We start from the raw sequence: 27,874 nt of genomic DNA, 5'->3' as shown, positions 1-27,874 counted from the left end.
ACACACCCAACTGATCTCCCAGCCACTCATGAACTAACAATAGAGAGGCTCCAGCCAATTCCCCCCACCACCTCAGCCTTGCACTTCTGGACTATACCGTCTTGCTCTGTGGTAGCGGTAGGCATAAAAGGGATAGCTCTGGTCAGAAGTCTGATCAGTATAAGTTTATTACCCAGTCTGCTCCTCCCTCAATGTGGAGAGACATGCACCAGCCTTGTCAACTGAACTGAGGTTCCCAAGCACTTCACGGTTTTAAGTAAAGTATAAAACAGATTTATTAACTACAAACAGATGGATTTTAAGTGATGATAAGTGGTAGGCATAAAAGGGACAGTCCCCATTGTGAGGTGCTTGGGCACTGTTATTGAATTGTAAATCCCTAGATTACAACTCCCCTGCTGATTAAGGGTTACTGAACACCCTCTTGGGCAGGGATCCTTCGTATGTCACTAGCAAACGTACAGCATATTTCAGAGATAGTTACAAAGAAAATAAAAGATAAATGCACAATCTAAATCTTAAACCTTATTGCACTAGGCAGTATTTAGACCAGCAATTTTATCACCCCACTGGATGTTACAGTTCATAATACTCAGGTTTCCCTCTTAAACTTGGACCAGTCTTCTCAGATGAAGTTTTCATCTTCTCAGCATTCTCGTCGCTTCCAGCATAGGTGGGGGAGGAGAAAGGCAAAAACGTGATGCCACAGTCTCCTATTTTATATCTTCAAGTCCATGTGCCTAGAAGACACTTGCCCAAATACATCCGAGTGGGCTTTGCTGAGTTACTGAGCTGGGCAATCCCCTTGGTGTGGTCTTGTGCTACTGAGTCATGGAGTTGAGCAGTCCCCATTGTGAGGTGCTTGGGCACTGTTATTGAATTGTAAATCCCTAGATTACAACTCCCCTGCTGATTAAGGGTTACTGAACACCCTCTTGGGCAGGGATCCTTTGTATGTCACTAGCAAACGTACAGCATATTTCAGTAACAACTATACAGCAAAATCTCATCACTTCATATACACTAATGACATACATATTTGGACAGAACAATGAGTTTCATCAGATCATGACCTTTCATATGATATAGTACATGGCATGTATCATAAATATAAAGGGAAGGGTAAACACCTTTAAAATCCCTCCTGGCCAGAGGAAAAAAACCCTTTCACATGTAAAGGGCTAAGAAGCTAGGATAATCTCACTGGCACCTGACCAAAATGACCAATGAAGAGACAAGATACTTTCAAAAGCTGGAGGGGGGAGAAACAAAGGCTCTCTCTGTCTGTGCGATGCTTTTGCCGGAACTAGGAAGGAATGGAGTCTTAGAACTTAGTAAGTAATCTAACTAGATTTGTGTTAGATTCTGTTTGTTTAAATGGCTGAGAAAATAAACTGTGCTGAATGGAATGGATATTCCTGCTTTTGTGTCTTTTTGTAACTTAAGGTTTTGCCTAGAGGGATTCTCTATGTTTTGAATCTGATTACCCTGTAAGGTATTTACCATCCTGATTTTACAGAGGTGATTCTTTTACTTTTTCTTCAATTAAAATTCTTCTTTTAAGAACCTGATTGATTTTTCATTGTTCTTAAAATCCAAGGGTTTGGGTCTGTGTTCACCTATGCAAATTGGTGAGGATTTTTATCAAGCCTTCCCCAGGAAAGGGGGTGTAGGGTTTGGGGAGGATTTTGTGGGGAAAGACGTTTCTAAGCAGGCTCTTTCCCGGTTATATATCTGTTAGATGTTTGGTGGTGGCAGCAATAAAGTCCAAGGGAAAAAGGAAAATAGTTTGTACCTTGGGGAAGTTTTAACCTAAACTGGTAAAAATAAGCTTAGGAGGTTTTCATACAGGTCCCCACATCTGTACCCTAGAGTTCAGAGTGGGGAAGGAACCTTGACAGCATGCTTTGTGTGAAATATCACAACCATGTATAAATGATGAATACGGGAGATCCAGAGTGCTGCTTTGAGGCACAGAGTGTCACACTGGGATTTATTTAGATTAGCTGAGAGTTCTGGCTGAGCCGTCCACTTTCTCCAGAGCTTTTGTCTCACTAGAATGCTGTCTCTCCTCAGCCTTCAACTCTACTTCCTTTCACTTTAGAAAAATGTCCCTGGCTTCTGATATGTTCAGAAGTTTTCTGGTGACCTTTCCCAGTCTCCACTGGATACTTTCCTTGAATAGGGTGGCTTTTGTTGCTATGACAATTGAAGCTAATTTCCAGAGTTCCAACTAGAAAACTTAAGGTGCAAGTTTGTGGCCTTGAATCACTATCACACATAGGACTGTAGGCACATGAGCCTCCCCAGCTTAGCAGGGATATATCAGCACAGCTCATAAGCAAACCTGAGCTGTAAGTTACATTTGTGTGCTCCAAAAGGAGGGAGAAAACATATCACTAATGGAGGACTGTAACTACACCAGTATCCTATCTGAACAGCCATCCATTGGCAAATGTACACAGAGTCATCACAAACTGAGAAATAAGAGGTACCATTTAAGGCATGTATTTTATTTTTATTAAGGTTACCTGATATTTCCCATTATAAGATGTTCTTTTCAGTTGTTTATAACTTTGCCCAACTTTAACCCTTTGAAATGAAATTTCCCATGCTGTGTGTTTGCCTTAGACTAAATTATTTTTGGAAAATTTCAGCCAAAATGGTTTAGTCATGTCCGAGAATGAGGCTAAGGAAAAATACATTATTTTTCCCATGTTAAAAAATGCTGGTGACCTTTTCTCTGGAATTCTTTAACACTCCACATCCCCTGGAGCAGAGACTAGAAATGTGGCAGGGAAGTGGCCCTTGTGTCAGGGATCTGACTTTTGCCATTCCAATATAAATCTAATCAAATTTGTTCAAGTTAGAAGCTTTTGAAAAATTGGTGTCTGTACATGTTTACAGACTTGCTAAAGCTTCTCAGCTACATTCCCCAAAGATTCCATCTGCACTGGGCATCTCTACTGGACTGAGCAGGACTTTCCCTGAAATTGCACCTTTGGGCTGCTGTGGGCTGGAGTGGGGTTAGGCACTGGAATTGAGAACAGGGAAGCTGTTGCTCTTGTTCTCACAATGACCCTCTTGCTGGGCCCAGATAGGGTGGAAGAAGAATCTGCCTGATTTGACTGCTAAGGGGACAAGAACTGGACTGGGAAGGGGAAGAGAATTGGATGGGGGAAAATAGATTGGAACAGAAGCCCGGGCGGAGGAGGTGAGGCTGGTGGGGAAGGACAGTGAGAGGGAAACTGGGACTTGGAGATGGGATGGTGGGGAGACTGGGAGCCAAGGAGCAGAAACCGGAACTTGGAGCCAGAGGGAGACTGGGACTCGTTGGACAAGGAGACTGGATCTGAGAATCAGGGGGGAAACTGAGTCCGGCTGGGCAAGCAGACTGGAACTGGGAGCCAAGGAGCAGAAACTGGCAATAGGAACTAGGGAGAAAAATGGGAGAGGGACTGGAAGCTAGTGGGGTGGGGAGACTGAGATAAGCTGAGGACCCAGGGAACCTGGGACTAGCTGTGCAAGGAGACTGAAACTAGGGAGGAAGGAGATGGGGGGAGAATGAGACAGATTTGATGAGGAACAGGGATGTGTAGGGAGCAGAACGGACTAGCAGGGAAAAAAGATCAGGGACAAGGGAGCTGGCAGGAGGGGAAGAGACACTGAGATTGGACAAGGAGCCCCAGGAGAAAAACTAGTACTGGCAGCAAGTGCGGATGGACAATGTGAGCCGGGGTGGGAGGGCATCACTGGAGGTCGTGGGAGGAAAGAGTCAGATCCAACAAGGAGGGGAGAACAGGGATTGGCTGGGCAAGGCGAATGGGGGCAAGGCGAATGGGGACAAGGAGCAGCAGGAGTGGAGGGGAACTGGAAATGATTGGGCAAGGTGACTGGGATGAGAAGCCTGAGGAGAGGAAAATGGGACTGGCTACATGAGGAGAATTATACTGGGACAAGAAGCTGGGTTGGGGAATACACAGGGACAGGTTGAAGTGGTTGGGGTAGAAGGGGTCCAAGCTGGAGGGAATGGGCAGAAGTGTCTGTGCCCACAATAAAATATAGCAATTAAAGATTGTATCATAATGATATACAGAAAGGGGCCAAATAAAGGTTGCTCAGGCAACCTTATGTGTATGTGCCTTACAATATAATGGATGGACCCTGTGGTTAAGATGCAGGCTCTGGGTTCTGCTCCCAGCTCTTCCACAGCCTTCCTGCATGACCCTGCGCCAGTCCTTTAGGGCCTGATTTTCAGAGGTGCTCTTCACCCCATAGCGCCCATGGACTTGAGCTGCAAGTCCTCAGCATTTTTGAAAAATCAGGCCCGAGATCTTTTTTTGTCTCCGCTCCCCATCTATAAAGTAGAGATACGACTACTTCTCTTCCTCCCAGGGGTGTTGTGGATATATCCTTTAACACAGGGAGGTGTTCAGAGACTATGGCCATGTGCATCCCAGAAAAGCCTAAAAATAGAGAGAATAAAAATTAACTTAAAACTTAGCAAAAAAGAAACCCAACCTTTTTATGGGCACTGGTAACAATAAAAACCAATCATGCCTGCATCCTCCATTAGAATATGCACCCATGACCTAGCAACCTTGATTGTTTGGCCCACAGAACCATAAGGCTCTGAGTAGAAGTGCAGATCAATGCAATCATTTCCTGACTTGTCTCTGGGTATGACAACTGACAAATCAGCTTAAACTCACAAGTGCTTATTTTGGAACAACACTCAACGGAGAAACCCTAATGCATTTTGCAATCCCCAATCATGTGGACTGGCCATTCTGCTCACCTGTATCTCCCTTTTTAGATTCTTGTTGACCACTTAATGGCTCAGCTCAGGGTCTGAGTAGCTGTTTGTATCCAGAGATCTGAAAAGGGATGGAAAATCCTGCAAATAAAACTTCTGGGATGGGTCAAGCTGGTGGAGTTTGCAGGTTCACAAAACCCTTGAGCTATTTTTTTAGGTTTGAAGAGTTTGCAAAAACTAGTTTTCATTTGTGAACCTCTCTCAACTTTTTCAAGGGTGATTCCTAAAAAAAGTATATTGTCCTAGCTGAAAGGAAGTCTCCGATACATGTGTTGCTTAAGGATGGAACTCCTTCACCTCTTGTCCTCCACCACCAAAATTAGACTGCCGCAAATGGATACCCTATATTTGGTGTCATTCGTTAAAACTGTTCTCTGCTCCCACTCTGTTCCTTTATTCACTTTCTCTCTAAGAGCAAAAAGAAAAGGAGGACTTGTGGCACCTTAGAGACTAACCAATTTATTAGAGCATGAGCTTTCGTGAGCTACAGCTCACTTCCTCAGATGCATATCGTGGAAACTGCAGCAGGCTTTATATATACACAGAGAATATGAAACAATACCTATTCCCACCCCACTGTCCTGCTGGTAATAGCTTATCTAAAGTGATTTCCAGCACAAATCCAGGTTTTCTCACCCTCCACCCCCCCACACAAATTCACTCTCCTGCTGGTGATAGCCCATCCAAAGTGACAACTCTTTACACAATGTGCATGACAATCAAGTTGGGCTATTTCCTGCATAAATCCAGGTTCTCACATCCCCCCCACCCCCATACACACACAAACTCACTCTCCTGCTGGTAATAGCTCATCCAAACTGACCACTCTTCAAGTTAAAATCCAAGTTAAACCAGAACATCTGGGGGGGGGGGGTAGGAAAAAACAAGAGGAAACAGGCTACCTTGCATAATGACTTAGCCACTCCAAGTCTCTATTTAAGCCTAAATTAATAGTATCCAATTTGCAAATGAATTCCAATTCAGCAGTTTCTCGCTGGAGTCTGGATTTGAAGTTTTTTTGTTTTAAGATAGCGACCTTCATGTCTGTGATCGCGTGACCAGAGAGATTGAAGTGTTCTCCGACTGGTTTATGAATGTTATAATTCTTGACATCGAGAGCAAGAACTCTACAACTTTCAACCTGAGCTTTCAGACTTATAATCTGAGTAAGTTTGATATTGATCCAAATGAGTTTTACTGATCCACAATAATAGAGATTTCTCAAGTCAATTATACCGGTAACAATGGTTCACTGGCATCAAACTCTTTTGTAGCACTGGGCTTCTGGAGAAGCAGAAGGTGCAGTAGGACGTAACCCAGGCAGCAGGGTTGGTGATACCCTCACCCATGCTGCACACCTGCCCTGCCAGCCCCAAGGCTCTGGGTTGGAACCTAATGGAGTGGGATGGCCTGGGTTCCCTCACCGCCAACCCACAGCGTTGAGTCACTAGGTGCTTCTGCCAAATGTGGACTTGCACCACTAGGTGCCACTGCCGACCCACAGACTCTGAGCCACTAGGCACTACTGCCAAACCACGGACATGAGCCACAAGGGGGTATAAGGATCAAGTGCTCCAGGGACTTGCATCACATCCCCACATAAAACCCTGCCAGAGGTATCCATTGCACATGTGTTTGTGTGTGCACACACAAATATATTAGATAGATAGATGACGTAATATAATTGCCAAGACAAAAAACTTACATTAAATGGAATTAAAATTGAGAGTACACATCAGTAGTTTATGGGTAAAATATTTTAAGAGGATGTTGTAATTATCCCCAAACTGAGTACTATCATAAACCCAGGAAATTCATAGTTAAAATTACAAATAAAAGAAATCAGAAGGATCTGTTAAGCTATGAAAACACCAAAACAATCCTGAATGCCCTACAGTAATGTAATAGAATAGCTATTGAGGCATTTTAGAGACTGTGGTCCCAGATTCAGTTTAGCAGGAAAACAATATGAATATGCTCCATTCCTGTCCTATTCCCACGCTGTTCACAGACACCAAAACCCAATCCCTATTGGGGATTAGTAGATTCTAAGCCCAGACGTCTGATCTCCTGCATAACACAGGCTGCAGAACTTCCCCAAATAATTCCTAGAGCTTGTTTTTTAGAAAAACATCCAATCTTGATTTGACAATTGTCAGTGACGGAGAATCCACTATGATCCTGGGTAAATTATTCCAGTGGTTAATTATCCTCACTTAAACATATGCACCTTATTTCCTTTCTGAATTTGTCTAATTTCAACTCCCAGCCATTGGATTGTGTTATACCTTTCTCTGCTAGATAGAAGAGCTCATTGTGATGCTGGCAGACCAGGTGCCAACTCATGCCAAGGCCCCTAGGCCTCACCAAACACTGATAAATGCATAGCTGGAAACCAGTCTGGCTCACCTGTGTGTTCGCATTGTTAAAACAGATGTTTAAGTTTATAAGAAGGTGTTTAGTGTTTGGACTTTATGAAGTACTTGAGAATTGCTGCATGCATTAATCTCACTTACACCATCTGTATCCCATGTTAAGTGTTTCCTTTGCAACTATAAAAGAGCAAATGGAACCCCCTCCCACCACCACCACCACCACCAGTCAGGAGAGAAGCAGTACCAAGTGTGAAATACTACTTTACTGCAAGAGGCGTCATCTGCTCAGCAAAAGAAGGCCTACAGACACTAGATGAAATATTGTGGAATGTCAGTGAACAAAAATCTTTGTTGATAGTTCCCCCAACACTTGCAAAGAGGGAATGTGCACAGACCCTCGTCCCATCACATTTTGAACTCTGGGTGAAGGAAATAAAAATCCCTGACCAGAAGGCACTGTAGGACTATGCTGCTTTGAATTTGGAGAGGGCAATATTTCTAATCTTAAGCAAGGGCTCCCCAAACTGCTTAACTTGGGTTAGCCATAAAAGGACATATAGAGCTTGCACACAGCAGTTCCTATTACCTTTTGAAACCTAAGACTGTAACTCATTTATGAGAGTATATTTACCTGCTTTAACCTTGTAAATAACTCTCTAATTTATTTTTCCTAGTTAATAAATCTTTAGTTATTTATTACAGAATTGGCTACAAGTGTTGTCTTTGGTGATAGATCTAAAGTACAATTGACCCGGGGAAAGTGACTGGTCTTTTAGGACTGGAAGTAATCTGAGTATTATTGTAATTTTTGGCGTAAGGGATCATCTATCACAAAGGCAGGCTTGGCTGGGTGGCAAGATAGACCGGAGTGCCTAAGGGGACTGTCAGTGACTCCTTGGCAAGGTCACTGTAGTGCTTGAGGAGTTCACTCTAGATACTTGGTTGGTGGAATCTAATTATAGAACACGCAACCAGTTTGGGGTTTGTGCTCTGGCTTGTACCAGTCTGCCCTGAGGTTGGACCCACATTCATGAGCCACTCTAGACAGCTTGACACCCATCACCAAATATTTTTTCGCCATGCAGGTACTTACAGATTGTAATCAAGTTACCACTTAACCTGAATGTAGGCCTCAATCCCCTTTTGGGACCTATCATGTTGTTGTCACCTGTCGGTGGCAGATGCAGTGTGCATTGGATAGTGGCTCGTTCAAATGCGATACTGGGGCAGTTCCATTCCTCCGTTAATAAAATGCTGGCGGAGGCAGGCCTCTCTTTTTGGAATATATAAGTTTAACTCCTGTGGGTTTCTTCTTGTGAGCCCTGCTGGGTTTTCCCTGCAAAGCTAGAGGAGGAGCATGCAAATGTCTCCTAACTTTCCAATAGTGATTCCAGGACATCTTAAGCATTTTATCTGGAACTGTGGGCTGTAGCTGCAATTGCCAGACCCTTGATATGGGTCAAGATTAGGATGTTTTTTATCAAACTCTCACAATGTGGGCAGTAAAAAAGTAACAGTGGAGTAGCATTACCTGGACTGCATGTCCTGCGTGCTAAATCTTCTGCTCCAGCTATTTTTGTAAAGGGATAGCTCATACAGAAATGTTTATGTTGTTAAATGTTCCTAGGCACCCGTAAAGAAACAGGACAGGCAATGTGACTGAGTTTAGCATTGCACCAAGAACTTTAAGCCTTTCATATTGTAAACTTAATGTTGCATGAAAGGGCCTTTTCGTATGGTTTTTAAAACTCTTTCTGTGCAGTGCAATTAAGAGATAGTCATTTGCCCCAGTTTGACAGCCCTGCTCAGAAAGGGCCTGCGATTGAAATAGTAGGGATGTCAAAGGTCCACAGTAGGTCAGGGCAGAAGGAGGGATAGGAAGAGAAAGCTTGCATAGTGCTTTGCCTTACTATAGCTCTCTTCACCTTCTTTGCATGACAGTGTTGCATCTAGAGGCTCCAAGCAAGGTCAGGGCTCCATTATGCTAGGCACCATACAAACACATCATGAGAGACAGTCCCTGCCTTGAACAGTTGACAGTCTAACTCGGCAAGACAGAGATTGGGAAGGGAAACTGAGGCCAAGGCCACACAGCAGTTCAATAATAGAACCCGGTCTCCTAACTCCCAGTCCAGTGTCCTATCCACTAGCCCACCACAGTGCTTCTCTCTTTTATGCAATACTTACATTATTAGGGCTAGATCAAAAGCTCACTGAAGCTAATGAAAAGACTCCCACGGGATTCAGTGGTATTTGGATCTGGCCCGTTGTCCCTCTCCTCCCATGTCTGAGCACTGAATTCCTGCACCAATATTTATCAAAGAGAATGCAAAACACCCTATTAATTTTATGCCCATTAGTCTGATGTAAGATGCCTGATTAATTCTGGCATATTTGGATAATTCTATGCCATTAATAAAGCTGTAGCCTTTCCATTCTGAGCACAGTGCTACAGAATTACTGGGAAGCTGACTTGGGAAGGCACGGATGCAGTGCCAGTTTTAATATTTACACCCTTAACTGCATTGTGAACTACATCTTTAAAAGCAGGAACATGTTTTCACTCTGGTTTTTCATTTCCCACCAGTTTATTTCAAGAATAAATAAATAAAAATACAATGTTGATAGGCTGTGGTGCCATTAATTTCAGAGATGGCATAAATCCTCTGAGTCAGCAACTAAGGTGAAGCCATGAAAACAAGCTCAGTGATTTCTTCTCAGTTCTTTTAGGCAGGGAATAGTTCATGCCCACAGTTTAGCGGCAAAGAAGCTCAGCAAATTTATTAATGCGCCAGAAACTGGCAATCAATCCCTTCAGGTCAAAGATGAGAGGTACTGGCAGGCATCAGGGCTTAAACAGAAACCCTTCAGTAGGTCACTTGGTATTGGCTTTGGATTATAGGGATTCATCTCCTAAACTAAAGGTTCTAGTTTCTCTCTCCTGCTCTTCCCAAGACCCAGACTGCCACTTCTTTTTAAAGGGAAAGGCTTTATAAAATGAGAACTGGATTCTCTCCCCCTCCCCGTCACCCTTGGATATAACTGACCTGTCTCATTGCAAAAGGAACAGTTAATCTATGACACAAAAAGAACCTAAAAAAGTATCTGTAGTGAAATAAAGTACCCTTAAAAGCTCACATCTTGGGAAGGTAAAGAACAACGCAAAGCACTTGACACTGTATCTGTACCTGGCAGCTGCCATTCATTTGATTCCCAGGCAGTCCAACGTGTTCACACTCAGAAGCCTGTAGAACAGGGAACTGCGGAAAAAATGTCTCTTGCTTTGTGCTTTCTGTTCTGCCAGAATTATTGCCATTGCATTCCTTGTCGGTATCAGCTCTGTCATCTCCAGATTCTGTTTTATTCATCAGACAACTAAGAGCAGCCCAAAGAAAAAAAAATAAAGCTGATTGCAACTTAAAACAGGTACCCGTGGCTTATATTTTATGTGCTATTTTAGTGTGTGGGGGGGGTGATCACGTAAGAAATCTTTGCTTTCATGCTGGGACCTTCTAGCAGATGCAATTTATTTTCTACACTACCTGCATTCTCTAGTTAACAATGGCTGTAGATTCAAGCCTATTTACAGGCTTGGTATATTTCATTTGCTGGTGAAAGGAAGGACAAAATAAATTACAGGATGCTAAGAATTCAGTGGAAACCAGTGTATTGTATTTAAGATCATGAATTCTTTCTGAACAGCCTGGGCAAGGTGGATGGCACAGGACTAAACAATAGACACCACCTTAATAGGCCTGGAAACATGAGGAAACACGGCACAAGGGTGCCAGGCCATACAGGGGGTTGCTGCAGACCACTGTGTGCTGTGCAGTTGAGTTCCGTGCTCCGAAGGTGCACTGAAGGGAAGGGGATTGTGGATGAACCAGGGAGTGACAGGTGTGTAGACAGTGGGTCTAATAGCATGGATCCACTGAATGACAGACCTTCATATGGCAGTGTGCAGCAGGCCTTCACACGCCTATAGCCCAAGGCTGGTACTAAGAGCTTAGGACAGCATGAATAGGTTCTCCGTGATATGCTTTCTGATTGGCAGGGAGAGATTCTACCTCTATACCCAAACAGATCCCTCCACACACAGTGCTTTTACTCAAGCTTTGGGCTCCACTATGCAACTGTTACTCAAATGGGTCATCCTACTGGTGTCTCACGTAAGTGCTCCCCAACATGAGTAAAGGTTGCATAGCTCTTTTTGTTTGGAACCAATATTTGGCCCCATGTGAATTACACTTGGACCTGAGGATTTGGGGCTGAAATAAATATGCATTTCCAACTGAAATCCATTTGATGGTTTTGTCTCATTCCCCCAGCCAGAACAGCAGCTTCAATTTGAGTGTGTCATTGTGTTTTGTAATTTAGCAAATTCAGTGGAAATGTATGAAGTTCCTTTTGGGAACACAAGAACGGCCATACTAGGTCAGACCAATGGTCCATCTAGCCCAGTATCCTGTCTTCCGACAGTGGCCAATGCCAGGTGCTTCAGAGGGAATGAACAGAACAGGGAGATTTATTGAGTGATACGTCCTGTTGTTCAGTCTTAGCTTCTGGCAACCGGAGGATTAGGGCCACAATTTTGCATGGGGTTGCATTCCTGACCATCTTGCTTAATAGCCACTGATGGACTTATCCTCTATGAACGTATCTAATTCTTTTTTGATCCCAGTTATACTTCTGGCCTTCACAACATCCCCTGGCAACAAGTTTTGCAGGTTGACTCTGCACTGGGTGAAGAAGTACTTTCCTTTGTTTCAGAGTAGCAGCCGTGTTAGTCTGTATCCACAAAAAGAAAAGGAGGACTTGTGGCACCTTAGAGACTAACAAATTTATCGTTAGTCTCTAAGGTGCCACAAGTCCTCCTTTTCTTTTGTTTGTTTATTATATTCATTGGGTGACCCCTAGTTGTGTGTTATGTGAAGGGGTAAAGAACACTTCCTTATTCAATTTCTCCACAACATTCATGATTCCATAGTCCTCTATCATATCCTCCCTTTCTCAGCTGTATAGTCCCAGTTTTTAAAATGTGTCCTCATATAGAAGCTGTTCCTTACCCCTAATCATTTTCATTACCCTTCTCTATACCTTTTCCATTCTAATATATGTTTTTAGAGATGGGGCAACCAGAACTGCATGCAGTATTCAAGGTATCAATGTACCATAGATTTATATAGTGGCATTTGATATTTTCTGTTTTATCATTTATCCCTTTCCTAATGGTTCCTAACATTCTTTTAGCTTTTTTGACTGCCCTGTACATCGAGCAGAGAGGGTTTTCAGAGAACCATCAACAATGACTTCAATATCTCTTTCCAGAGCTGTAACAGCTAATTTACACCCCATCATTTTGTATATACATTTGGGCTTATGATCTCTAATGTGCTTTACTTTGCATTTATCAACATTGAATTTCATCTGCCATTTTCTTGCTCAGTAACACAGTCTTGTGAGATCCCTTTGTAATTCTTCTCAGTCTGCTTTGGATTCAACTATTTTGAATAATTTAGTATCATCTGGAAACTTGGTCACTTCACTGTTTATCACTTTTTCCAGATTAATGAATATATTGAACAGCACAGGTCCCAGTACAGATCCTTGAGGGACCCAGCTATATTCCACTTTCCATTTATTCCTACCCTTTGCTTCCTATCTATAAACCAGTTACTGATCCATGAGAGGACCTTCCCTCTTATCCCATGATTGCTTGATTTGCTTAAGAGTCTTTGATGTGAGATCATAGGCTTTCTGAAAGTCCAAGTACACTATATCAGCTGGAACACCCTTGTCCACATGCTCGTTGACACCCTCGAAGAATTCTAATAGATTGGTGAACCATGACTACCCTTTACAAAAGCTGTGTTGACTCTTCCTTAACAAATCATGTTCATCTTCATCTTTGTGTCGGATAATTCTGTTCTTTACTATAGTTTCAACCAGTTTGCCTGGTACTGAAGTTAAGTTTACCGGCCTGTAATTGCCAGGATTGGCTCTGGAGCCTTTTTTTAAAATCGATGTTACGTTTACTATCCTCCAGTCATCTGATACAGAGACTGATTTAAATGATGGGTTACATATCACAGTTAGTAGTTCTGCAATTCCATATTTAAGTTCCTTCAGAACTCTTGTGTGAATACCATCTGGTCCTGGGGACTTATTATTACTATTTAATTAATCAATTTGTTCCAAAAACACCTCTACTTCCCCCTGAGTCTGGGACAGTTCCTTAGATTTATTATGTAAAAAGAATGTCTCAGTGTGGGAATCTCCCTCACATCCTCTGCAGTGAAGACCAATGCAAAGAATTCACTTAGCTTCTTTGTCGTGGCCTTGTCTTCCTTGAGTGCTGCTTTAGCACCTTGATTGTCCAGTGGGCCCACTGATTTTTTTGGCAGAATTCCTGCTTCTGATGTACTTTAAAAAATTGCTGTTAATTTTTGTGTCTTCTGCTAGTTGCTCTTCAAATTCTCTTTTGGCCTTCCTGATTCTACTTTTCACTTGACTTGCCAGAGCTAATGTTCCTTTCCACTAGGATTTGACTTCCAATTTTTAAAGGATGCCTCTTTGCTTCTAACCACCTTTTTTGCTTTGTCATTTAGTCCTGGTGGCATTTTATTGGTTCTCTTACTGGTTCTTTTACTGTACAGTTTTCTATGTCCATTGGCAACGTGTGTGGGTGTATGTAACATCCTGGTGTGGTAAAGAAAGTAAAACGATTTCAGCAACCTGAGATGTTGAGCAAAGCTTAAGCCATTCAATGAAAAAAACACTTTTAACTCCCTAAGCTGTCTTGCAGGGCCTGAACTGTAATCAAGCAGGACACAAACAATCTGATTCTGCTGTCTCCTGTACTAGAGTTACACTGATGTGATTTCACTGGAGTTGTTCCTGTCTTACACTGGTGCACACTATAGCAGAAGCAGATTCCAAACCTTGCAAATCAGGACTGTTTTACATGAATCAAGTAATCTGCTAATGTGATGATTTTTATTTATTTATTTTTTTACCCTTCTGATACCTGCTCAGGATTCACAATGTACTAGTCAGTCAAGAAACTAATTCGCAGATTAAACAAACAGTATCACTGAGCACATTGCTAATCTCAGTTTACTAGCTAGCATGGTAACCAAATCCCCTATCATCCCTTACAAAAATGATTCAGGGAGATTAAATCTGACAGGACAGCATGGGGTAATTTGTGCTGTGGTTGCATGCACTAGACTAGTTTTTAGATAAATTCTTATTCCCAGGGCTTTTGAACACTTAGCTTTCAAACTCTGACACATAAAAGGAAAAAAATCATTTGAGAAAAAATGCTTTTTGCTTTTCTTCTTTCTCTCTTTTTTTTTTTTTTGGTTTTGTTTTGTTAATTCCCATCTGAAGCAGGAAAAGGAAATGTAGATGGACTGCCATCTATTGGCATGTACATAAAATTCTCCCTTATAAAAACACTGGGAATTTGTAGCTTATGACTAAACATTATTTATACAGATTCAAATGCAGTTAACCCAACATCTGGATTTGTCCTTATGCAGTATTATTATTTATATAACCCTGTCAGTTTATGTAAAGATGAAAAGGAATTCAGTGGCTGCGGACAGTGATCGCTTTGGAATCTAAGGGCCAGGGATTCCACTGGTTTCAATTGTCATAGCTCTATTGAAGTCAATGGAGCTTATGTAGTAGCATACAAGCTGAGGATCTGTCCCTTCCACAGAACAGATATATCACAGGCAGCAAACAGTGCAATCTTCCCTAAAAACCTACTTCTTTCTTCAACCTTTCCTCTAGTGAACACCTAACTGACTATGTCTCCAAGCCTTCCTGTAAAGGAACTGTTGACCTGCATTATCTCAAAGTATCCAAGTTGCCTGAGTTAGACTGTAAATTGTTTAGGGCATGGACCTTCCAAAAAATATTTTTAAAAGCTGGCCCTTAGATTCCAGAGCTCTCACTGCGCCCAGCCACTGAATTCCTTTTCATAACAAACCCAGAAGAAAATACAACATACCTGCTTTCAGGAGAGAAACCTTCCATGACTTACTTCTTCTGGCACTAAAATTGGCAGGTGTTACTACATAAGTAAAACAGAATAGCAGTGAGCAGCAATAAAGCAGCTCAAAGCTGTTTACCAAGTTGATAGCTTGATGTTAATACCTGTTAGATCAGCATGGTAACAACCTCTAGAGGGTGCGTAATCAACAATATTATCAGAGTTTGAGCGCAGGGAGTAACAGATTCCACTGCTGACTGACAAAGGGAGAGAATGGTTTATTTACTATTTATTTGTAGCGTTGTGGTGTTGCTATGTCTGTGTTTACTAGGAAATCATATATAGCTTTCATACTCACCTGCTGTGTTACACTTCTTTCTTTGTCAATTCCAAACAGACAGGCGGCAAAGCAAATATTGTATAGCATGGATGATTTTCAAATAGTTTTTAACCTCTTCATTACTGTGGAATAGAAACTTGACCCAATCCACATCACAGCTAACAACAATAATAATTACTAATAATACACTTAAAGCCAAATTTGAAAATCTGAAAATAATTCAATCATAGAAAGATATGCCTATTTTGTTCATCTTCAATTCCCCCCTGTCCAAAAACAAACATTACTAAAAGCAGAATTACCTGTGCATCCATCTTCTGGGTGGCCATGGCTCCATTCATTCTGCTTTGTGCATAGATTATCCCTGCAAGAAACAGGAAGAATCTATGTAGGGTGGGGTGAGGTGCTTTGGGGCATTTAGGAATTACCACCCGGGGATCAGACATGTGGCCCATCTGATCCAGTTTCCTGTGTCTGACCGTGGCTTCAAATGTATCAGTTTGCTTCAAAGGATGTGGAAAAAGCTAATGTACTCAATGCTTTAAAATAAAATGTGAGAGCTAATGTGTAACTGGCACCCTGAGGTCCACTGCCTTCACTTCCAGTCCTTGCAAACCCTCTTCCTCCAGGTGTGACATTAAGAACAGCCCAAGGGCAGAGAGCAAGAGGCACCCTGATATATAGCAGTGAGTTTAAGCTGGCCTGACCAACCCAGTGTGCCCCAACTCACTATATCATCTGTATCGAAAAGGTGTCACCCCTCTGCAGAGAGTCTGCACAGGGTTTATGCAGCACTTAGGTCCCACTGAAGGCCTATTTTGAGCTCTTAAATGGGACTTAAGTAATTCATAGGACTTACATTGCCCCTGCACAAGGGTAAATTTCACCCCCTGTGCATATTTCCTGCACTACTGACATGGAATATGCATTGCAACAGCATCTAGATAAGGATTTTCTTTGCACACTTTTAACCCTGAGCATGTAAAAATGTGATCAAGACACAGATGCAAAGGCTCATTGTTGATTGCACAGAATCTTATTATATACTGTCTGAATATTCAGAGGCAGCTAATTAAGGGAGTGGGGTGAAGCATAGCCCCTTTGGAAGATGTCTCAAAAAGAGATACCTCTGCCCTTAGAAACAGTTATGCGATGCTGCTAGGAATACTGAAATAAATTAGAGCTCCCAATGCACTAATCCATGCTGGAGTAGTATTTCAATACATGTCAAATATGGATTTATTTAAACATTATGCTATTCAAAATGTGCATCATTTCCCCTTAATGCTACAAGGTGCTCTTCAGAGAGGTTATCATTTTGGATAGAATTAATAACACTGGTTTCATTAAAAACAACGAGGAGTCTTTGTGGCACCTTAGAGACTAACAAATTTATTTGGGCTTAAGCTTTTATGGGCTAGAACTCACTTCATCAGATGCATGGAGTGGAAAATACAGGAGAAGGTATAAATATATGAAGAGATGGGAGTTGCCTTACCAAGTGTGAGGTCAGTCTAACGAGACAATTCAATTGACAGCAGGATACCAAGGGAGGAAAAATAACTTTTGAAGTGGTAATGAGAGAGGCCCATTTCAGACAGTTGACAAGAAGGTGTGAGTAACAGTAGGGGGAAATTAGCATGGGGGAAATTAGGTTTAGGTTTTGTAATGACCCAACCACTCCCAGCCTTTATTCAGGCCTAATCTGATGGTGTGCAGTTTGCAAATTAATTCCAGTTCTGCAGTTTCACAAGAGGTCCACTTCCTAGACACTACAGTGCTAATAAGCAATGGTCACATAAACACCATCCTATACCGGAAACCTACTGACCGCTATACTTACCTACATGCCTTCAGCTTTCATCCAGACCACATCACACGATCCATTGTCTACAGCCAAGCTCTAAGATAGAACCGCATTGTCTCCGATCCCTCAGACAGAGACAAACAACTACAGGATCTCTATCAAGCATTCTTAAAACTACAATACCCACCTGGTGAAGTGAAGAAACAGACTGATAGAGCCAGAAGGGTAACCCAGAAGTCACCTATTACAAGACAGGCCCAACAAAGAAAGTAACAGAATGCCACTAGCCATCACCTACAACCCCCAACTAAAACCTCTCCAGCACATCATCAAGGATATACAACCTATCCTGAAGGACGATCTCTCACTCTTACAGACCTTGGGGGACAGGCCAGTCCTCGCTTACAGACAGCTCCCCAACCTGAAGCAAATACTCACCAGTAACTACACACCACACAACAAAAACACCAACCCAGGAACCAAACCCTGCAACAAACCCCGGTGCCAACTCTGTCCACATATCTATTCAAGGGACACCATCATAGGACCTAACCACATCAGCCACACCATCAGGGGCTCGTTCACCTGCACATCTACCAATGTGATATATTCCATCATGTGCCAGCAATGCCTCTCTGCCATGTTCATTGGCCAAACCGGACAGTCTCTACGCAAAAGAATAAATGGACACAAATCTGACATCAGGAATCACAACATTCAAAAACCAGTAGGAGAACACTTCAGTCTCCCTGGTCACTCAATAACAGACCTAAAAGTGGCAATTCTTCAACAAAAAACCTTCAAAAACAGACTCCAATGTGAAACTGCAGAACTGGAATTAATTTGCAAACTGGACACCATCAGATTAGGCCTGAATAAAGACTGGGAGTGGTTGGGTCATTACAAAACCTAAACCTAATTTCCCCAATACTAATTTCCCCCCACTGTTACTCACACCTTCTTGTCAGCTGTCTGAAATGGGCCACTCTCATTACCACTTCAAAAGTTATTTTTCCTTCCTTGGTATCCTGCTGTCAATTGAATTGTCTCGTTAAACTGACCTCACACTTGGTAAGGCAACTCCCATCTTTTCATGTATTTATACCTTCTCCTGTATTTTCCACTCCATGCATCTGATGAAGTGGGTTCTAGCCCATGAAAGCTTATGCCGAAATAAATTTGTTAGTCTCTAAGGTGCCACAAAGACTCCTCGTTGTTTTTGCTGGTACAGACTAACATGGCTACCACTCTGAAACTGGTTTCATTGTCCATCTATTTTTCAAAAGTTGTTTCACCCCTAAAGGCCTGATCTTGCAACCAGTATTTCAATGAGCAATACCACTGGCTCCACTGGGGCTGCTTTGTGAGTAAGGGAGGCAGGAACTGGCCCTAAATCTGCATTGTCATTGCCTCCACTGAGTGCAATGAGAGGGAACTGTTGTACATCCATGACTGGTCTAGCTAGCGTAGGAGAAGTGAAGATATACCATCACTGAAGAGAAGGTTAGAAACAGTAGCATTCTCCCAATATGGTGCAATCACTCTTTGTTTTAATTGAAACCGGGGTATTAAGACATTGTCTATTACTGACTGCAGACTGATTTGTCTTGACAAAGGTGATGAGTAAGGGCTGAGGTTAGCACACAAGTAGGATATGCTCAGGTCAACATTAACTGCAACCCATTGCAGGGTAGCCTACATGATGGGAGACAAAAATAACCATTTTGATTCAAAACTAGCCCCCTGCCCTACAGGTGCAATGGTCCCCACCAGAAGAACAAAGGCCCAAATCCTCAGTAGTATTTAGGCACTTAACTCTCATTGATTTGAATTAGAATTAGGCAACAAAATATCTTTGGGGGTTTGGGTCCAAGTTCCTGTGAGCAGGTAGGCAAGAATCCAGGAGGGCTGCTCCGAGCGGGTACATCCAGGGCCTGGCGTGGACATCATGTGCACAGGCACGCCCTGTATGGCAGCATACTGTGAGCATATGGGATGGGACATGAGAGGGGTGGAGCCACCAAGTGATAAGCTGCTGTGCTGATCTTTATCCTTCCCTACAGGAAGAGCCACGTAAATGCCTATGGAAGCTACTTCAGCCTTGAGGTTTCAGCAGCTTCTGCCAAATGGCTCCACAGTTCGGTGGCATGCACATCTGTCTGGCAGCCAGCGTGGTGACCCAAACTTTGCCCTGAACTGCCTGCAGTTCATTCACAGACAAAGCTCCTGCTTACCTCAATGGGAATTTTGTCTACTGAGGGACTGCAGGGCTGAGACCTAATTCAGTGGGTTTACCCTACCAGGGGTTTTAACTTTTCTTATGTATTTCTTTCCATTTTTAAATTACCCCAATACACCTACTTCTTACATTGTCTGCTTCCAGATCTCACACCTGCTCCACGTGCTGTGGCAGGAGATGAGTGGGTGTGTCTGGCAGGGAGATGTGGAGAACAGAGTAAAGTCTCAAGGACTAACTGTAAATGTGTGAAGAACTCTGACTTCCACATTGCTGTATGACTGATTATTATTTAGCATCTGCTATTGTAAGCCAGTAAATATTAACCAGTCTTACTGATCATCTGTATTTTTCAAAAGAACGCTGACTTTCCTGTAGGCAAGTTCTTTGAACATCACAAATGGATGACTTTCTATGGTCTTTTGTAGCGGACAATTAACTTTTTTTTTTAAAGAAAGAACGAAAGAATCAGACTTGCTTTGTAATTCATGCACTGTGATTTTATTAAAAAAATTGTATAGTCCTCTAGGTCATGTAGTGTAGAACTGAACAAAACAGAAGTGTGACAATGTTCATTTAGTTTTGTAATTTTATTTGTACCAGTTTGTTATTTTTACACAGCCTGCTCCAGTGTAAATAATGTTGAACAAGAACTACAATTATTTTGTGTTTTTTCAAGACGGAAGCTCATTTACTCATAAATGACTAGTTAATTTCTCATTTATTTTACTGCCATGTTTGAGTGTTCAATCTGAGATGCCTGAGATACTGACTTCCTTTGTAAAGCACTTTGAGATCTGCTGCTGAAAAGCAGTACATAATAGCTAGGTATTACTTATTTTTATTAAATGGGCTTGATTTTCAGAAAGTGTGGAGCATCCATGTTCTGAAAATCAAGCCCATTTACGGCAACTCAGCTTGAGTATCCAAAATCACTAGATGTGTTTGCAATTCTTGATCCTAACACTTGGACAACAGTTCCATAGTTCTTGCAACTTATTGTCACATATGATGCATCAGCATGACAGGCACAAGTAGATGGGCAGATACAAGGCAAAAGCCAACTTTTTAAACCAGTGCCAGAAGTATTAGTTCATAATTACAGTGGACATCATTGAAAAGTGAAACTTTGCCAACAAATACTACATAGTTACCACATTCTAAATATAACTGTGGAATCTTAGATAACTAGCAATTTCTGGTGAATGCTGATCACCACATGCTCCGCCAGCTAAAAGGGTCATTGCCCAGAAGAGGTAGGACCACTATTGAAAATGTTCTCACATGGTGGAGAGATCTGATCAGCTTTTAGCAGAAGCTCCAGAATTTCATTGCCGGAATCAACTGAAAGATTGAGCTTCAGATTCAAAGTATCCGCAGGTCTAAATGTTTGCAGCTCCATTAAAGTCATGGAGATGCACCAGATTATCCAAAAAGGGAATTTGGCTCTCAGTTCCTACAGCTATGGATGAGACACCTTAGTTAAAAATCGCTTACATTCTAGACACATCTCTGGCATTGATGTCAGTAGGTGATGCTGCTATGATGTATGTTTTGCATACACCAGGCCATGATGAAATTTCCAGTAATAATACCCCACAAATTGGACATCAGAATAAACTCTGGGCTACATCAGAACCTCTGATCTCTGGAGCTGAACGATTCGCTGATCAGCAGCACTGCCCCAAGAAGTTCCATCGGTGTGTGGAAGAGGCTGTCTTGTTTCAAGAGAGTGCTTTTCAGAAACCATGGAAACACTGAGAGGAAACGGCCTGTGAAGAAAGCACTAAATCAGCAAAAATTCGGAGGAGGAGAAGGGAGTTACCCAGGGAAACCTTTTGGCCCAGCTGTTGATGGACACACTGTAACCTTATCCCAAGACTGAAGAACTTGTGAGGCAGTCTGACAAGCACGATGGCCAGCCATTGTCCTCTCCTATGAGGAAAAGTGACCTCGGCTCATTGGAGTCACCATCAGAAAAGATGAAAGGAGAAGACGTTGCTCAGTTAAATAAACTATAGAAAATGGCAGTCAAGAATGGGGCGTAATGAGGTAGGAACTTCCCTGGAATTGAGTAAATCTAAAAACAGGGGACTTATAGCTCATTTCTTTTCTGAAAATTTCTCAACAACTTGACAAAGCTTTTCTAGAGGCCTTTGAGAACCTAAACATTTGTAGCCCTGTGGCATAGAACTAACTGAGCCAGTGTCACATTATGAGTATAAAAAAGTTGTGTTTCTGTTTATGTTGTCCTTAATCACTCTTAGGGAGAAGTTTTTGCAGATCTGTGATGGCTGTGTTATAGATACATCAGGCCGGTGACATCTTGACTGGGTGAAATGGACTTCAGAGGGCAGAAATTGCAAGCCCTGTATGATGACCTGTATTTGGAAAGCTTATTAAACATGGATATTTCCATAGGTTATGCAATGCAATGTCTGTGCTTAAGCCATGAAAATTTAGCAATAGAGGTGGTGAACTTGGTAATGCTGTGTAAAGCACTCGAGGCCCCAACAGTGTTTTAAACAAAATTACTAAACTGAAGGATACTCACTTAGTGCATTATATTGACTGACTGATCCGCATAAAAAGTTACAGAACTCTTAAGGGAAAAGACTAGTTGTAAGAAATCTAAAAGGATTAAGTGAATGGTGAAGGAACAAATGTGACATAAAATACAATAAAACTTGGTACCTTTCAATAAAAATATCTATTTAAAAGGTCTTTGTGACTATCTGTGTTTCTGTTACAAGGTCTGTGTGGTCCTTAAATAAGATGGAAGTTTTGATGGAGCATTTTGCTTTGTTTTCAAGGACTATATGTCTTTTAAATAAAAATAATTTGTGAGATCTCAGCTATTGTGTATGTAAGAAAAGAGACCTATTTGCAGCAAAAAGCTGAAATGCATATAGTAGATTCCAGGGGAAAATAAAATCCCCATGTGTTAAAAATAAAGCAAAAAGCTCCTATAGTTTATATAAAACATGAATGTGTGAGCCGTGCTTGAGAACAATAGTGCTATCTCAACCCCTTTGAACTATATTGGTTTAACCACAACCTATTGAAAAAGTGGGGTTGTGTGGAACTATTGCCTTCAGAAATAATCAAACGCCCAGGTTTCCTTAATAGGGTTAAAGATATTATGCCCTGTTGGGAATTGGAAAAATTATCAGTCATTAGGTTTGCTGGGCATTCACACACAGAAGTGGGGTAGGCAAGCCCTGATGAATATTAAATTAAATTAAACCTTAGGCGTTGTAGAACGCTGTTGATCAGTTTAAGTAAAACCTCAGGAGTCTGTAGATGCTGTGGGTTAGTCTTTATATCATATTCTTATTTTATAACTATGATGAAGGTTTGTGAACCCTTGCACCATTTCAGTTTTGGGTTAGACCAATGTTTATTTTTGAAAAGATGTTATTTTAAAACTTTTAATGACTTTGAGTTGCGATAAGGCATAATCAAATATTTAAAAGCTGGGGGTATTTGTGGGGTGTTTATTATGGTTGTGCAACATCCATTTTTATTTAAAAACAAACTAGAACTTTAAGCACAAAAGAAACATTATTAAAATGAAAAAAATTAAGACATATATTTGACGTCTGCAAGGTCCTCAGTCAGGAGAGGGTACAGCAACATTAAGGATAGTTTCTTAGGGTGATTTACTGTATAGTATTGTAAGAAGGCTCTGTAGTGCTCTATTTTTAATTGAAGCGGAAAAAATGTATTTTAACTAAAAATTAGCCAAAAGCAGCCCTGTTGTGTAGACAATTTAATTCTCACCCATAGATCACAAAAGAGAATGTTTGGGGCGGGGTTCATATTTCCATACATGTCTATAAAGAACTGTTGTGATCAAATCAATGTGCTAACTACAGACATCAAAGTTTGTTTTGTTTTGTTTTTTTGAAAAAAAGAGGTAGTTTGGTATCAAAAACCTGAGCATTTTTGGAGACTGTCTTTTTAGAACAGAAACCATCTTGAACAGAATGGCTGCTACTGGACTCCAAGCCAAGACATGTTGCTTGTTTTATAACTCTAAAAATATATATTATATATTCTTACTCTTTGTACACGTTGTCCTTCCTAATAATTATACATGTGTTTATTGCAGTGTGATCTGTTTAGTATGGAAACAGCAACTTCAAGCTGTATTTCACCAGGACAGGTAAAACCCCATTTTAACTATAGTTGTGTTTAACACTGGGTTGTTGTTTTTTTTCAAAACCTCCTATTAAACAGGTTGTATGGGGGTTTTGTGCATTTGTGGACTAATACTAACTAAAATGTTGCTTGTTCTTTAGGCAAAAGGCCCAAATACATGTAAGGGGAAATAGAATAACCATGTGCCTTCCTGTTACGGAAGGAAAATTTTGGAAACTTGTTTTTAAATGTGTTTTTTAAATGGAGTGGGTTCAGTTTTTTTAAAGTTAGTTTTGATACTTAAATTATTGTTTGTGATTTAGGGGCATATGCCATGTCTATTTTTTTTCTATGGGAAAATGTATGTGAATTTAGGAAAGGAGGGTACAATGTAAGGCTTTCAAAAGTATTTTGTTGCAAACTGTTTGGTTTTAGTGCTTAAAATTCTGGGGTTTTTACTCTGTGCAAAATGTGCTCTGTGTGTGTGTGTTTAAATGTTTTTTTAAAATTGGTTTTAAAGTTTAAATTGGTTGTGATTTAGAGGCACATGCAAGAGCTGAGTGTGTGTGGGGGGGTTAAAGTATTTTGTTTTGGGGTGCATGGGGGAAATGTGGTTGTATTAAAAATGCATGTCTATATTTTGGAGAAACACTAAAGGCAGAAAAAAAAAAAAAAACCTATGGGAGTAGTGTTGTGTGAGGGTGTTTGTTTTACAACCTGAAATGGCTTTTATAAGGCAATGACTTTTATATGACTTTTAAATAGAAGAAAAACACCTTAATTAGTATTTTATTTTTAAATTTTACAAGACTGCTTCATGTGTGTTGTAATAAGTCCTCCCCCACTCCGCTACCCCCTACAAAACAGTCAGAACAAGAGAGACCTTTCAAACGTGGTGTAAACAAGCTCAAAAGAAAAAGAAAGACAGCTGAAAAGGAAAAATCTCGAGTGTCAACAAATGACAGACGGTTGAACCGTAGTAAATATATTTTGCCCATTTGATTGTTTAAATGGTTTTTAAGCAAGTACATACATATGAATGGGTTTTGGTGAGAAAAAGAGATTATAGAGTTAAGGTTTTGTGTGTGTGTGTGTGTGAATTTGGTAAAATGTTTATTTGATGCTGAATTGGAACATCTCTGTTTTCCTAATCAGGCCTGTGCAACTCTCCTGATGATGCCATAGTCAGAGCTACAGAGACACTGCCAACAGAACCAACAAAGAATCTGCTCTGAAACCTTTGACAACAATCCTAACATAAAATAGCAGAAGAGCACAGACAAAGCATCAGGAAAGTCCAAAGCTCAGATACGTCAAGGCAAAAGACAAAAGAAAAGACTCTGGTGAAAAGCAACAATGCAAATGCACCTCCAGTTCCTCAGAGGTCGACATTACACCAAGCCCTGAGAAATCTGCCAGTGAAAACACAAAGATTTACAAACCTGAAGCATGTGCTTTAGAGGTTGTGAATAAAAAACCCAGGACTGAAAGCTCATGCGATCCAGGGGTATCTCTTGTGAAGTATCTGAAAATTGTTATGAACTATTCTCTTACCTCAGGAAGCTAAGCACAGTGCTTCAGTATTCTAAAATGAATTGGGAAACACGTGACACTTTGTTCAGAAAACTAATGGCCAGTGTATCCTCAGGGGTTCTAAAAGAAAAGATGACTACAAACTACATCAAAAAATGCAAAAGCTCTTGTGCATGACTTTGAAAGATACTTCAGTTTTCCAGAGTGTGGTTCTGGTTTTCAGCAGGCATGACTAGAGGTGGAAAGGGGCCTGGGTAAAAGAACCATTCTTAAAGGTACACATCAGCTGAGGGGTAAACAAACTGGGGGTCAGTGTTTGTATCTACAGGGTTTGGGGAACAACCAGACAGTTGCCAAAAAGTTAAGGGCCAGGGTCATTGTAAAATATTTTTAAAAATCTAAAGAGGTGATAAAGAGGAAAAACAAAAACAAAGAGATGCCCCCTAGTGGAGGCTCTCAAATTGTCATGTCTGAGAATGAGGGGGATGCATCTGGCCGTGGGCTGCGAGGGGGCAGTGGTAACTCTCACAGAGTCTGATTTAGAAGATTCCCCAGAAGGCTCTGTGTAGAAGTTCCCATCTACTCCTGATGATCCTTACAGTGGCCCCTTGGAGGCTGACTCTCAGATAGTGTCTGATATAGGGCTGTCAAGCGATGAAAAAAAAAATTAATTGAGATTAATCGCACTGTTAAATAGTAGAATACAATGTATTTAAATATTTTGAATGTTTTCTATATTTTGAAATATATTGATTTCAATTACAAGACAGAATACAAAATGTACAGTGCTCACTTTGTATTTATTTTTATTACAAATATGTGTACTGTAAAAAACTAAAGAAATCGTATTTTTCAATTCATCTAATACAAGTACTGTAGTGCAATCTCTTTATCATGAAAGTTGAACTTACAAATGGACAATTATATTTAAAAAAAAACCTGCATTCAAGAATAAAACAATGTAAAACTTTAGAGCCTACAAGTCCACTCAGTCCTACTTCTGCTTCAGCCAATCGCTTAGACAAACAAGTTTGTTTACATTTGCAGGAGATAATGCTGCCTGCTTCTTGTTCACAATGTCACCTGAAAGTGAGAACAGGCATTCACATGGCACTGTTGACCCAGTGTCACAAGATATTTACATGCCAGATGCGATAAAGATTCATATGTCCCTTCATGCTTCATCCACCATTCCAGAGGACATGTGTCCATGCTGATGACTGGTTCTGCTCAATAACAATCCAAAGCAGTGTGGACTGATGCATGTTCATTTCCATAATCTGAGTCAGATGCCACCAGCAGCAGGTTGTTTTTCTTTTTTGGTGGTTCGGCTTCTGTAGTTTCTGCATCAGAGTGTTGCTCTTTTAAGACTTTTAAAGCATGCTCCACACCTCGTCCCTCTCAGATTTTGGAAAGCACTTCAGATTCTTAAGCCTTGGGTCGAGTGCTATAGCTAGCTTTAGAAATCTCACATTGGTACCTTCTTTGCGTTTTGTCAAATCTGCAGTGAAAGTATTCTTAAAATGAACGTGTGCATCATCTGAGACTGCTATAACATGAAATATATGGCAGAATGCGGGTAAAACAGAGCTGGAGACATACAGTTCTCCCCCAAGGAGTTCAGTCACAAATTTAATTAACACATTTTTTTAACAAGCGTCATCAGCATGGAAGCATGTCCTCTGGAATGGTGGCTGAAGCATGAAGGGGCATACAAATGCTTAGCTATCTGGCACATAAATACCTTGCAATGCCAGCTACAAAAATCCCATGTGAACGCCTGTTCTCACTTTCTGGTGACATTGTAAATAAGAAGTGGGCAGCATTACCTCTCGTAAATGTAAACAAACTTTTTTGTCTGAGCAATTGGCTGAATAAGAAGTAGAACTGAGTGGACTGGTAGGCTCTAAAGTTTTACATTGTTTTGTCTTTGAGTGCAGTTATGTAACAAAAATCTATATTTGTAAGTTACAATTGGCAACGGGCTTTGTTGCAAGGATAAGTTCCTGGGTTAGTGGTCACTAGCCATCACCTTCAGCCCCCAACTAAAACCCCTCCAACGCATTATTAAGGATCTACAACCTATCCTAAAGGATGACCCAACACTCTCACAAATCTTGGGAGACAGGCCAGTCCTTGCCTACAGACAGCCCCGCAATCTGAAGCAAATACTCACCAACAACCACATACCACACAACAGAACCACTAACCCAGGAACTTATCCTTGCAACAAAGCCCGTTGCCAATTGTGCCCACATATCTATTCAGGGGACACCATCACAGGGCCTAATAACATCAGCCACACTATCAGAGGCTCGTATACCTGCACATCCACCAATGTGATATATGCCATCATGTGCCAGCAATGCCCCTCTGCCATGTACATTGGTCAAACTGGACAGTCTCTACGTAAAAGAATAAATGGACACAAATCAGATGTCAAGAATTATAACATTCATAAACCAGTCGGAGAACACTTCAATCTCTCTGGTCACGCAATCACAGACATGAAGGTCGCTATCTTAAAACAAAAAAACTTCAAATCCAGACTCCAGCGAGAAACTGCTGAATTGGAATTCATTTGCAAATTGGATACTATTAATTTAGGCTTAAATAGAGACT

Source organism: Lepidochelys olivacea, assembly GCF_965140295.1.
Source record: "Lepidochelys olivacea isolate rLepOli2 genome assembly, chromosome: 1".
In the NCBI taxonomy this organism is placed as follows: Eukaryota; Metazoa; Chordata; order Testudines; family Cheloniidae; genus Lepidochelys; species Lepidochelys olivacea.
This window is presented reverse-complemented; position numbering follows the sequence as displayed.